Genomic DNA, 10,472 nt, shown 5'->3' on the forward strand with positions numbered 1-10,472 from the left:
GTGTGGCTACCGATGGGATGGTAAGGAGGTTGAGAGGAGGAAAACTTTCTCACCGTTCTATTACCTTAGAGAGTCTCATGACAGAACCCTGTTTTCCCCCAAGTTAAGCTCTTCACTGTCATTTCTCTTATCAGCCAGCCCTAGGAAAAATAGTGTAATAGGGGACATGATCCCTGGTGCCCTCACCCCCACCGCTTTCTACTTGCTTCTCCTACCCTTCTTTAGCCCCTTTTCCAACGTTAAACTACAATTGCCTTCATGCTGTGCCTCTCCCTTTGCCACTTACCAAGATATGATCCCACCCTGTGATTTGGACCTTTCTTTCCCTTGTTCAACTTTGCCCCACAAAAGCTGGTTAATGTGTGTGTTTGCTCTAGTGATGTCCCAAAGGAGCCCTGGCCCCTCTCACTGACATGTTCAGGAAACTGGGAGCCCCATAAAGGTTACTTTCAATCAATGGTATCTGTACTCTGCCAGAAAAAGTGGCATCTTCAAGGGGCCACAGCAAATTGAACAGACACAATACTTTGACCCTTTTACTCACCTTGACGAGGATCTAAATTCAGTGCTAATTCAAGTTGCCTTTTGTTTTTGTTTCCATGTATGGACAATAATTTGGGGGCTTATTTGGGAGTGGAAGCATGCCCATCTGGCTCATCTTCATGCCTGCCCATACACGATCCCCACTCCAACACCTGTGTCTGGCACATGGAGTTTTGCAATTGTTCCCCAGACTTAATGAGAGGAGCACATGGTTATTGATATTCTCATTCTTAATCTTAGATATACCAAGAAACACTTTTCCATTTTAATAGCAGCTCTTACAGTATCGGTTTTAATGTTTGTTGAGGGTTGTATAATCATTCAATAATTAATTCTCATAATATCTTATGGAATTTGTTACCCTTATGAAAGTTTTATGAATAAAGAAATTATGTTGAAGTCCTGGTTTAAGAACAAGAGAGAGGCAAAATTTCAATTTGAACTCAGGTGGAAACTGCTGAAAGCTAGATTCAGGCCAGTTTATGCTTAAAGGTATTAATCAGTGACAGTGAGGATGAAGATTCTGAGATAGCTATTTTCTAATTGGAAGCCCTTAACTATCTACTTAACACATTTGTCTTTCTCCTAGAAAGACTTATATTGATGAAAGGGAAAAATTGTCTTTTTAATGGTCTTATCAAATTCTATTCTCAAGTATCTCCTCCATTCCAGTCCAGGGCATCATCATCCCAGCAGTGGGTCAAGGCCATTATGGCTTCTCTCTCCCTCCCATCCACACTCCTTCATCAGCAAGTACAATCACCTCAACCTCTTAGATTCCTTTTAGTATTTTCATTTTGGCTGCTTCTGTTCTAGCCCCAGCCCTTGCCTAGAAGAGTGAAATTGCCTTTTAAATGTTTACCCTGTGGCCATTCTTATTTTCTTACAACCTATACTTCTCAGATCAGTATTACTTTGATATTTTTTATAAGCACAAATCTGTTCATGTCATATCTCTGCCTCCCATTGCATCCCAAATAAAATTGAAACCCCTTTTCAAAGCCTACAGGGCCTTACATGTTGTAATCACTCTTTTACCTTAAATCCTTTCTCTCTTCTCCTTGCTTTCTATACTCCTACCTTTACACTCCAGCCATTCTAGCCATTTTATTATTCCTTAAACATGGCAAGCTTGTTTCTACCTCTGAGTCCTTGTATTTGCTGGTTACTAGAACTAACTATCGTTCTCAGATTTCTAGCATCATTGTTGATACAACAGATTTTCATTGAACTAGCTAAATTCCATAGAGTGCAAGCAGAAAGAAACTTTACTTTTTCTTACTACTGCTCTTTTGTCGAATTGTTTCTTCCTCAGCCCTGAATGAAATCCTGGATCGATCCCATGGCTTATTTGGTGGCTTTTAGATATGAAAAAGTTCCAATAATTCTAAAGCTGTGGTTCTCAGCAAATGAGGCACCACTCACTGCGGGGGTTGGGGGCAGGCATTAGAAATTCATGGGGCGCTTCTGGCTGTTGCATTCACAGTGGGTGAAATTTAATGGCATTTGCCTAGATAAGGGCCAGGTAGAATAGGGTTTCTGCCAGTAAATGAACACTTGTTCGTGATACGCTGTGGATTTTGAATGTCTTGCTGGATATTCATATACATGAAAAACATATAATTACCAAGTATTTTTTGCACGGTTTACTATATACTCAATTTTCCAAAATTGCAAACACTGAACAAGTCAAAGGACTATTAGATATTGTCTTATTCAGAACTTTACAGAGTTGTTCACCATGTTGGAAAATCATTTTACTAACAGACACATCATTTGTGTCATGTAAATAACCAATACAACACATTTGTATCAGACTTTATTAGTAGATGTTGCATTCATGGCAGATCTATACAGATGATAGATAGATAGATAGATAGATAGATAGACAGACAGATAGATAGAGTTAGATATATAGTTATATTTAGTTCTTATTTCAAATGGTTAAATATAAAGAAAAAACATTGACTGTATTCAATTGAACGGTGTTACTTTACTTCAACCTAGACTTATTCATTACAAGTAGTTGCAAGCATTTGATTCATTATGTCACCATCTAGTGTAGTCATGCCAAAGTATTTATATATTGAAAGGTGTAATATTTTATTACATAAAGTGCTTTCCTTTCTTTTATTTCTTCATATAACGGTTACAGCATTACATTTCTTTATTTTTCAAATTATGTGTAGGTTATATTGTTTACAAATTACATTTCAGAATATTAAAGAGGAGTATTACAAAATATTTATTATAAAAAGAGGGCATTGAGTCTAATATGATTGAAGATGACATGAGATTCTCAAGAAATCATATCTTTGCACCCCCCATACTCCACCACCAAACTCCCCACCCCACTCATGAGAGTGCAGCTCACTTCCACAGTAGCCTCTCTTCTTGCTTTGCCCTAAGGAAAACCTGTGAGCCCAATTCCATTCCAATCCCTGCAGCCTCCAAATTTCGGAGGGCACAGATGTCCAGGTGGTTTTCTTAAACCACATAACTAAGGAAAAGGAAAAGAGGGAAACATGACAGTACTTCATTGAATTCTTCTCTAAAGAAATTTTCCCCATCAGTGCAACAATTTCTCCCTATTAATCTTGTATGCCCTGTATATGTGATGACCTGAGGGGAGCAAATCGGCTTTTGCCACCTCTTCTGCAAGTCCTCTGTAGATTTTCTGGCACCTTGTTTTGGAATTTGAAAGTTTTAGAACCTCTGCCACAAATCCAAGGCAAGAAGGTCTGCATTTTAACATTTGAGAGGGTGAGGATTCCTCTAGGAATGAGTAGGAGTATTGGATGAGACTATCATTGTCTGAATGATCAGCTAACTGTTGAATATGGTTTTACTCAAATGTCAGTGGCAAACCTTGCATATTTGATACCCAGAGTGGATAACTTTCTAAGATCCCACTCCACTATATGACAAAATTATATGTAGTCCCCATGGTAACCACAAAGAAAATATCTATAGAATATACAGAAAAGTAAATCAGAAGTCTGAATGCCACTGAACTGTACACTTAAAAATGGTTAAGAAGGTAAATTTTATTTTATATATATTTTACCACAATTTTTAAAATTTCATCAATAATTACAGTAATTGTTTAGAATTTAGACAAACAAAAGATTGGGGGAGGAAGAATTTTGTTATTACTGGTATTGATAGAATTGCTAATACATGGTAATAATAAAAGTAAGGTTGATTTCAGTTGATTTTATTTTTTACATTCTCTGCAGACAATACACCCCTTTATTGCTTGTATCCATGGCAAATTACTTCCTACTACACCACCCTTTGTACAACACGGTGGTGATTAATTTTGTGTGGCAACTTGACTGGGCCATGGGGTGCCCAGTTTTGACTAGACATTTGGTTAAACATTATTCTGGTTGTGTCTGTGAAAATGCTTCTGAATGAGATTAAGATTTGAATTGGTAGACTGAGTAAAGTAGATTGTCCTCCCTAATGTGAGTGGGCCTCATTCAATCAGTTGAAGACCCAAATAGAAAAAAAAAAGGCTGAGTAAAGGAGAATTCTTTCCCTCTGCCTGTCTTTTTTTTTTAATTATTTGTTTGTTTATTTATTTATTGGCTGCATTGGGTCTTCTTTTCTGTGTGCAGGCTTTCTCTAGTTGCAGAGAGTGAGGGCTACTCTTCATTGTGGTATGTGGGCTTCTCATTGCAGTGGCTTCTCTTGTTGCAGAGCACAGACTTTAGGTGTGTGGGCTTCAGTAGTAGTGGCACATGGGCTCAATAGTTGTGGCTTGCAGGCTCTAGAGCACAGGCTCAGTAGTTGAGGCACACGGGCTTAGTTGTTCCGTGGCATGTGGGATCTTCCCGGACTATGGCTCAAACCTGTGTCCCCTGCATTGGCAGGCAGATTCTTAACCACTGTGCCACCAGGGAAGCCCCTGCCTGACTGTCTTTGATCTGAAGCAACAGTCTTCTCCTGACTTAAGACTTAGACAAAAAAGCAGAAAAACACACACACAAAAAGACAAAAAAAAAAAAAAAAAAAAGACATAGACTAGAATTTATACCATTGGTTCTCCTGGGTCTGCAGCTTGCTGACTGAAGGTCTTGGGACTTCTTAGCCTCCATTTTATATATATAATCTGTATACACACACTATTGGTTTAAAATATTATAAACACTATATTTTCATATATGTACATATACTCTTGGTTATATACATATGATTAATATATATATTGTATATATATATATTATTTATTGTATATACTGATTTCTCTGGGTTCTGCAAAGAACCCTGACTAATACAATCACTATTTAGTAGAATCAGAATCCATAACCATATAAGCCAATTCCAAGAAATCATATATATCTATAATAGATATGATTGATATATAGAATAAAAATGTATATGAGATAGACAGATGAATAGATAGATAGATATCCATCCTATTGGTTCTGTCCTGGAGAACCCTAATACAATCACTATTTGGTAGAATCATTTATTTGGACTGAAGAAAGTATCCTGTAGACATATTAAAATATGAGTCCCCCTGGATTAAGGATTCTCAACTATTACGTTTGAGGAGCTCTTTCTTTGATAAATTAATGCAACAATGTCCTCTGCTCAAGGAATTTTCTAGCCTCTGGGATACCATGCTGAATAAGACGGACAAGGCTCCTGCTGTTGTGTACCTTGCATGCTTGTATGAGGGAGAGGCAAATCTCTTAGATCACCAGCTTGGGAGTGGAACAGGGAGTAAAAGTGGATGGAGAAATTTATGGGAACCCTTGGGGAAGAACCACACTCTTGGTCTCCTCCTACATCCCCTCACATTTGGATGGGATATAGACAATGGGGAGTGAATACTCATCAGAGGATATCCTGTCTTTGGTAGAGTTGGGAGATGGTTAGATTTATCACAAAGTAGTAGATTGGGGGCCTTCCACTGATTAAAACAGATTGCAAGTAGATATTAATGCACTGAACGTAAAACAAAGTTCCATATTTCCCCCCATGTCATTATTTGGTATATTTCTGTTTATGCACTTAGCATTTTTTTCCTTTTAAAAAGAATTTTATCGAGATATAATTGACATACAATAAATTGCATATACTTAAATTGTACAATTTGGTATTTTTTCTTATTAGTCATCTATTTTACACATATTAATGTATATATGGCAAACCCAGTCTCCTGGTTCATCCCACCCCAACCCCCCTCTCAACTTTCCCCTCTTGGTGTCCATATGTTTGTACTCTACATCTGTGTCTCCATTTCTGCCTTGCAAACTGGCTGATCTGTACCATTTTTCTAGATTCCGCATATATGCATTAATATACGATATTTTTTTTCTCTTTTTGACTTACTTCACTCTGTATGGCAATCTCTAGGTCGATCCATGTCTCTACAAATGACCCAATTTCGTTCCTTTCTACAGCTGAGTAATATTCCATTGTGTATATGTACCACATCTTCTTTATCCATTCATCTGTTGATGGACATTTGGGTTGCATCCATGACTTGACTATTGTAAATAGTGTTGAAATGAACGCTGGGGTGCATTTGTCTTTTTGAATGATGGTTTTCCCTGGGTGTATGCCCAGTAGTGGGATTGCTGGGTCATATGGCAACTCTATTTTTAGATTTTAAGGACCTCTGTACTGTTCCCCATAGTGTCTGTGTCAATTTACATTCCCAACAACAGTGCAAGACAGTTAGTTTTTCTCCACACCCTCTCCAGCATTTATTGTTTGTAGATTTTCTGATGATGCCCATTCTAACCGGTGTGAGGTGATACTTCATTGTAGTTTTGATTTGCATTTCTCTAATAATTAGTGATGTTGAATAGCTTCTCATGTGCCTCTTGGCCATCTGTATGCCTTCTTTGGAGAAATGCCTATTTAGGTCTTCCACCCATTTTTTCATTGGGTTGTTTGTTTTTTTGATATTGAGCTGCATGAACTATTTATGTATTTTTGAGGTTAATCCTTTGTCTGTTGATTCATTTGCAAATATTTCTGAGGATTGTCTTTTTGGCTTGTTTATAGTTTCCTTTGCTGTGCAGAAGCTTTGAAGTTTCATTAGGTCCCACTTGTTTATTTTTGTTTTTATTTCCATTACTGTAGGAGGTGGGTCCAAAAAGATCTTGCTGTGATTTATGTCAAAGAGTGTTCTGCTATGTTTTCCTCTATGAGTTTTATAGTGTCTGGCCCTTACATATAGGTCTTTAATCCATTTTGAGTTTATTTTTGCGTATAGTGTTGTGGGGTATTCTAATTTCATTCTTTTATATGTAGCTGTTCTGTTTTCCCAGCACCATTTATAGAAGAGACTGTCCTTTCTCCATTGTATACCCTTGCCTCCTTTGTCACAGATTAGTTGACCATGGGTGCATGAGTTTATCTCTGGACTTTCCATCCTGTTCCATTGACCTATATTTCTGTTTTTTTGCCAGTACCATATTGTCTTGATTACTGTAGCTTTGTAGTATAGTCTGAAGTCAGGGAGTCTGATTCCTCAACCTCCATTTTTTCCCTCAAGATTGCTTTGGCTATTCAGGGTCTTTTGTGTATCCATACAAATTTTAGGAATTTTTGTTCTAGTTCTGTAAAAAATGCCATTGGTAATTTGATAGGAATTGCATTGAATCTATAGATTGCTTTGGGTAGCATAGTCATTTTCACAATATTGATTCTTCCAATGCAAGAACATGGTATATGTCTCCATCTGTTTGTGTCTTCTTTGATTTCTTTCATCAGTGTCTTATAGTTTTCTGAGTACAAGTCTTTTACCTCCTTAGGTAGATTTATTACTAGGTATTTTACTCTTTTTGTTGCAATGGTGAATGGGATTGTTACCTTAATTTCTAGAACTTCCTGATCTTTCATTGTTAGTGTATAGGAGGAATGCAAGAGATTTCTGTGTGTTAATTTTGTATCCTGCAACTTTACCAACTTCATTGATTAGCTCAAGAAGTTTTCTGGTGGCATCTTTAGGATTTTCTATGTATAGTATCATGTCATCTGCAAACAGTGACAGTTTTACTTCTTTCCCAATTTGGATTCCTTTTATTTCTTTTTCTTCTCTGATTGCTATGGCTAAAACTTCCAAAACTATGTTGAATAGTAGTGGAGGGAGTAGACATCCTTGTCTTGTTCCTGATCCGAGAGGGAATGCTTTCAGTTTTTCACCATTTAGAATGATGTTGGCTGTGGGTTTGTCATATGTGGCCTTTATTATGTTGAGGTAGGTTCCCTCTATGCCCACCTTCTGGAGAGTTTTTATCATAAGTGGGTGATGAATTTTGTCAAAAGCTTTTTCTGCATCTATTGAGATGATCATGTGGTTTTTATCCTTCAATTTGTTAATATGGTGTATCACATTGATTTGCATATATTGAAGAATCCTTGCATTCCAGGGATAAACCCCACTTGATCATGGTATATGATCCTTTTAATGTGTTGTTGGATTCTGTTGGCTAGTATTTTGTTGAGGATTTTTGTATCTATATTCATCAGTAATAGTGATCTGTAATTTTCTTTTTTTGTAGTGTCTTTATCTGGTTTTGGTATCAGGGTGATGGTGGCCTCATAGAATGAGTTTGGGAGTGTTCTCTCCTCTGAAATTTTTTGGAAGAGTTTGAGAAGGGTGGGTGTTAGCTCATCTTTTTGATCTTTGCATCCAGTCTTTTTCTGAGGTCCTGGATCATCTTCACTATCATTATTCTGAATTCTTTTTCTGGAAGGTTGCTATCTCCACTTCATTTACTTGATTTTCTGGGGTTTTACCTTGTTCTTTCATCTGGTACATGGTCCTCTGCCTTTTCATTTTCTCTGTCTTTCTGTGATTGTGGTTTTCATTCCACAGGCTGCAGGATTATAGTTCTTCTTGCTACTGCTGTCTGCCCTTTGGTGGATGAAGCTATCTGAGAGGCTTGTGCACACTTCCTGATGGGAGGGACTGGTGGTGGGTAAGGCTGGGTGTTGCTCTGGTGGGCAGAGCTCAGTAAAACTTTAATCCACTTGTTTGTTGATGGGTGGGACTGATTTCCCTCCCTGTTGGTTGTTTGGCCTGAGGTGACCCAGCACTGGAGCTTACAGGCTCTTTGGTGGGACTAATGACAATGAGTACTTCCCAGAACTTCTGCTGCCAGTGTCCTTGTTCATGTGGTGAGCCACAGCCACCACCTGCCTCTGCAGGAGACCCTCCAACCCTAGAAGGTAGGTCTGGTTCAGTCTCCTATGCGATCACTGCTCTTTTTCCCTGGATCCTGGTGCACATACTACTTTGTGTGTGCCCTCCAAGAGTGGAATCTCTATTTCTCCCAGTCCTGCAGAAGTCCTGTAATCAAATCCTTCTGGCCTTCAAAGTTTGATTCTCTGAGGATTCCTCCTCCTGCTGCCAGACCCCCAGATTGGGAAGCCTGATGTGGGGCTCAGAACCCTCACTCCAATGGGTGGACTTCTGTGGTATGATTGTTCTCCAGTTTGTGAGTCCCCCACCCAGTGATTATGGGATTTGATTTTATCGCGATTGCATCCCTCCTACCATCTCATTGTGGCTTCTCCTTTGTCTTTGGATGTGGGGTATCATTTTTGGTGAATTCCAGTTGATTCCTGTTGATGATTGTTAAGCAGTTAGTTGTGATTCTGGTGCTCTTGCAAGAGGGGGTGAGTGCATGTCCTTCTACTCCACCATCTTGAACCAATCTCCTATGCTCTTAGCATTTAAAACATAGAAATCTTTTTAATGGATTGCATCATCACATACACTCATGTCTAAAAGAAAATGAGCAATGGCTTCCCATTTCACTCAGTGTAAAAGCCTACAAGGCACTACACAATCCATAACCCCTTCACCCCACAAAAAGTACACACATATACACATCTCTGACTTCAACTCTCTCTCTGTGTAACTTCTGCTGTTACTGCATTGACTGCTTAGCTCTTCCCTGAACATCCTAGCAGAAATATGCCTCAGTACTTTTGCACTAGCTGTTCCTTCTGCCTAGAACAATCTTCTTCCAGATATCTAAGTGGATCATTCCTTCAAATTTTTGTCAAAATATTACCTTTTCAATGAAAGTCATCTCTTTATAATTACAACTCCCCTCCCCCACCCTACGTACTTGCTTTCTATTCTTTTCCCTACTTAATTTATCTTCATTGCATGTATCATCATCTAAGAAACTATTTCTCTCTCCCCACTATAATTTAAGATGCATGGGGGCAGGAATTTTTGTCTGTTTTGTTTACTGCTATATGGCTAGCAGAGAGAACCTGGCAAAAATAACTGACTAAATATATTTTGAATGAAAGAAGGATAGCGAAGGAAAAGAAAGGAAAAGAAAAGGAAGAAAATTAAAGGAGGAGAAAAGAAAAGAAATGAAGAGGAAGAAAAATAAAACTTCAGAAGATAGTCCAGTTTCAGGAAGACAGCCAAATAGCTGGCCAGCAGACCAGTTTTCTTCTTCTCATTCTTGCTCCTTTGATGGAGTAGGTAAGGAAATAAGACTAAATAATGCATAAAATAACGCACTTTTTTTGGAAGATCTTTCAAAATGTTTTTATATACGTTGTCTTATTTGATTAAAATTTTGGACTACATTTCTAGAGAAGAAGCATACTAGTAGAATGTGGCAATTTTATATTTGCACATCTCACTTAAACAAATTAAATTTATACAGAAAACATTCCATCTTTTTATCAGATAACTGAGACCTTCAACTTATTTTGTTTAAAGAAGTCTGGGCTTCTCATTGTGTTCTATGTAGTCCTGGTTCTATTCCTTTACTCAAGCTATTCCCTTTAGCAGAAAGGCTTTCCCCATCTATCTAAATGCCGTTAGGTCTTCAAGGCCCAGTGTTGAAAGTGTGGCAGGGGAGAACATACTAGTACATATTAATGAAAGAATTTCACTATTCTTCAGTTACAAATTTCACTTGCAAAAT

This window comes from Hippopotamus amphibius, chromosome X (genome assembly GCF_030028045.1).
Source record: "Hippopotamus amphibius kiboko isolate mHipAmp2 chromosome X, mHipAmp2.hap2, whole genome shotgun sequence".
NCBI lineage: Eukaryota > Metazoa > Chordata > Mammalia > Artiodactyla > Hippopotamidae > Hippopotamus > Hippopotamus amphibius.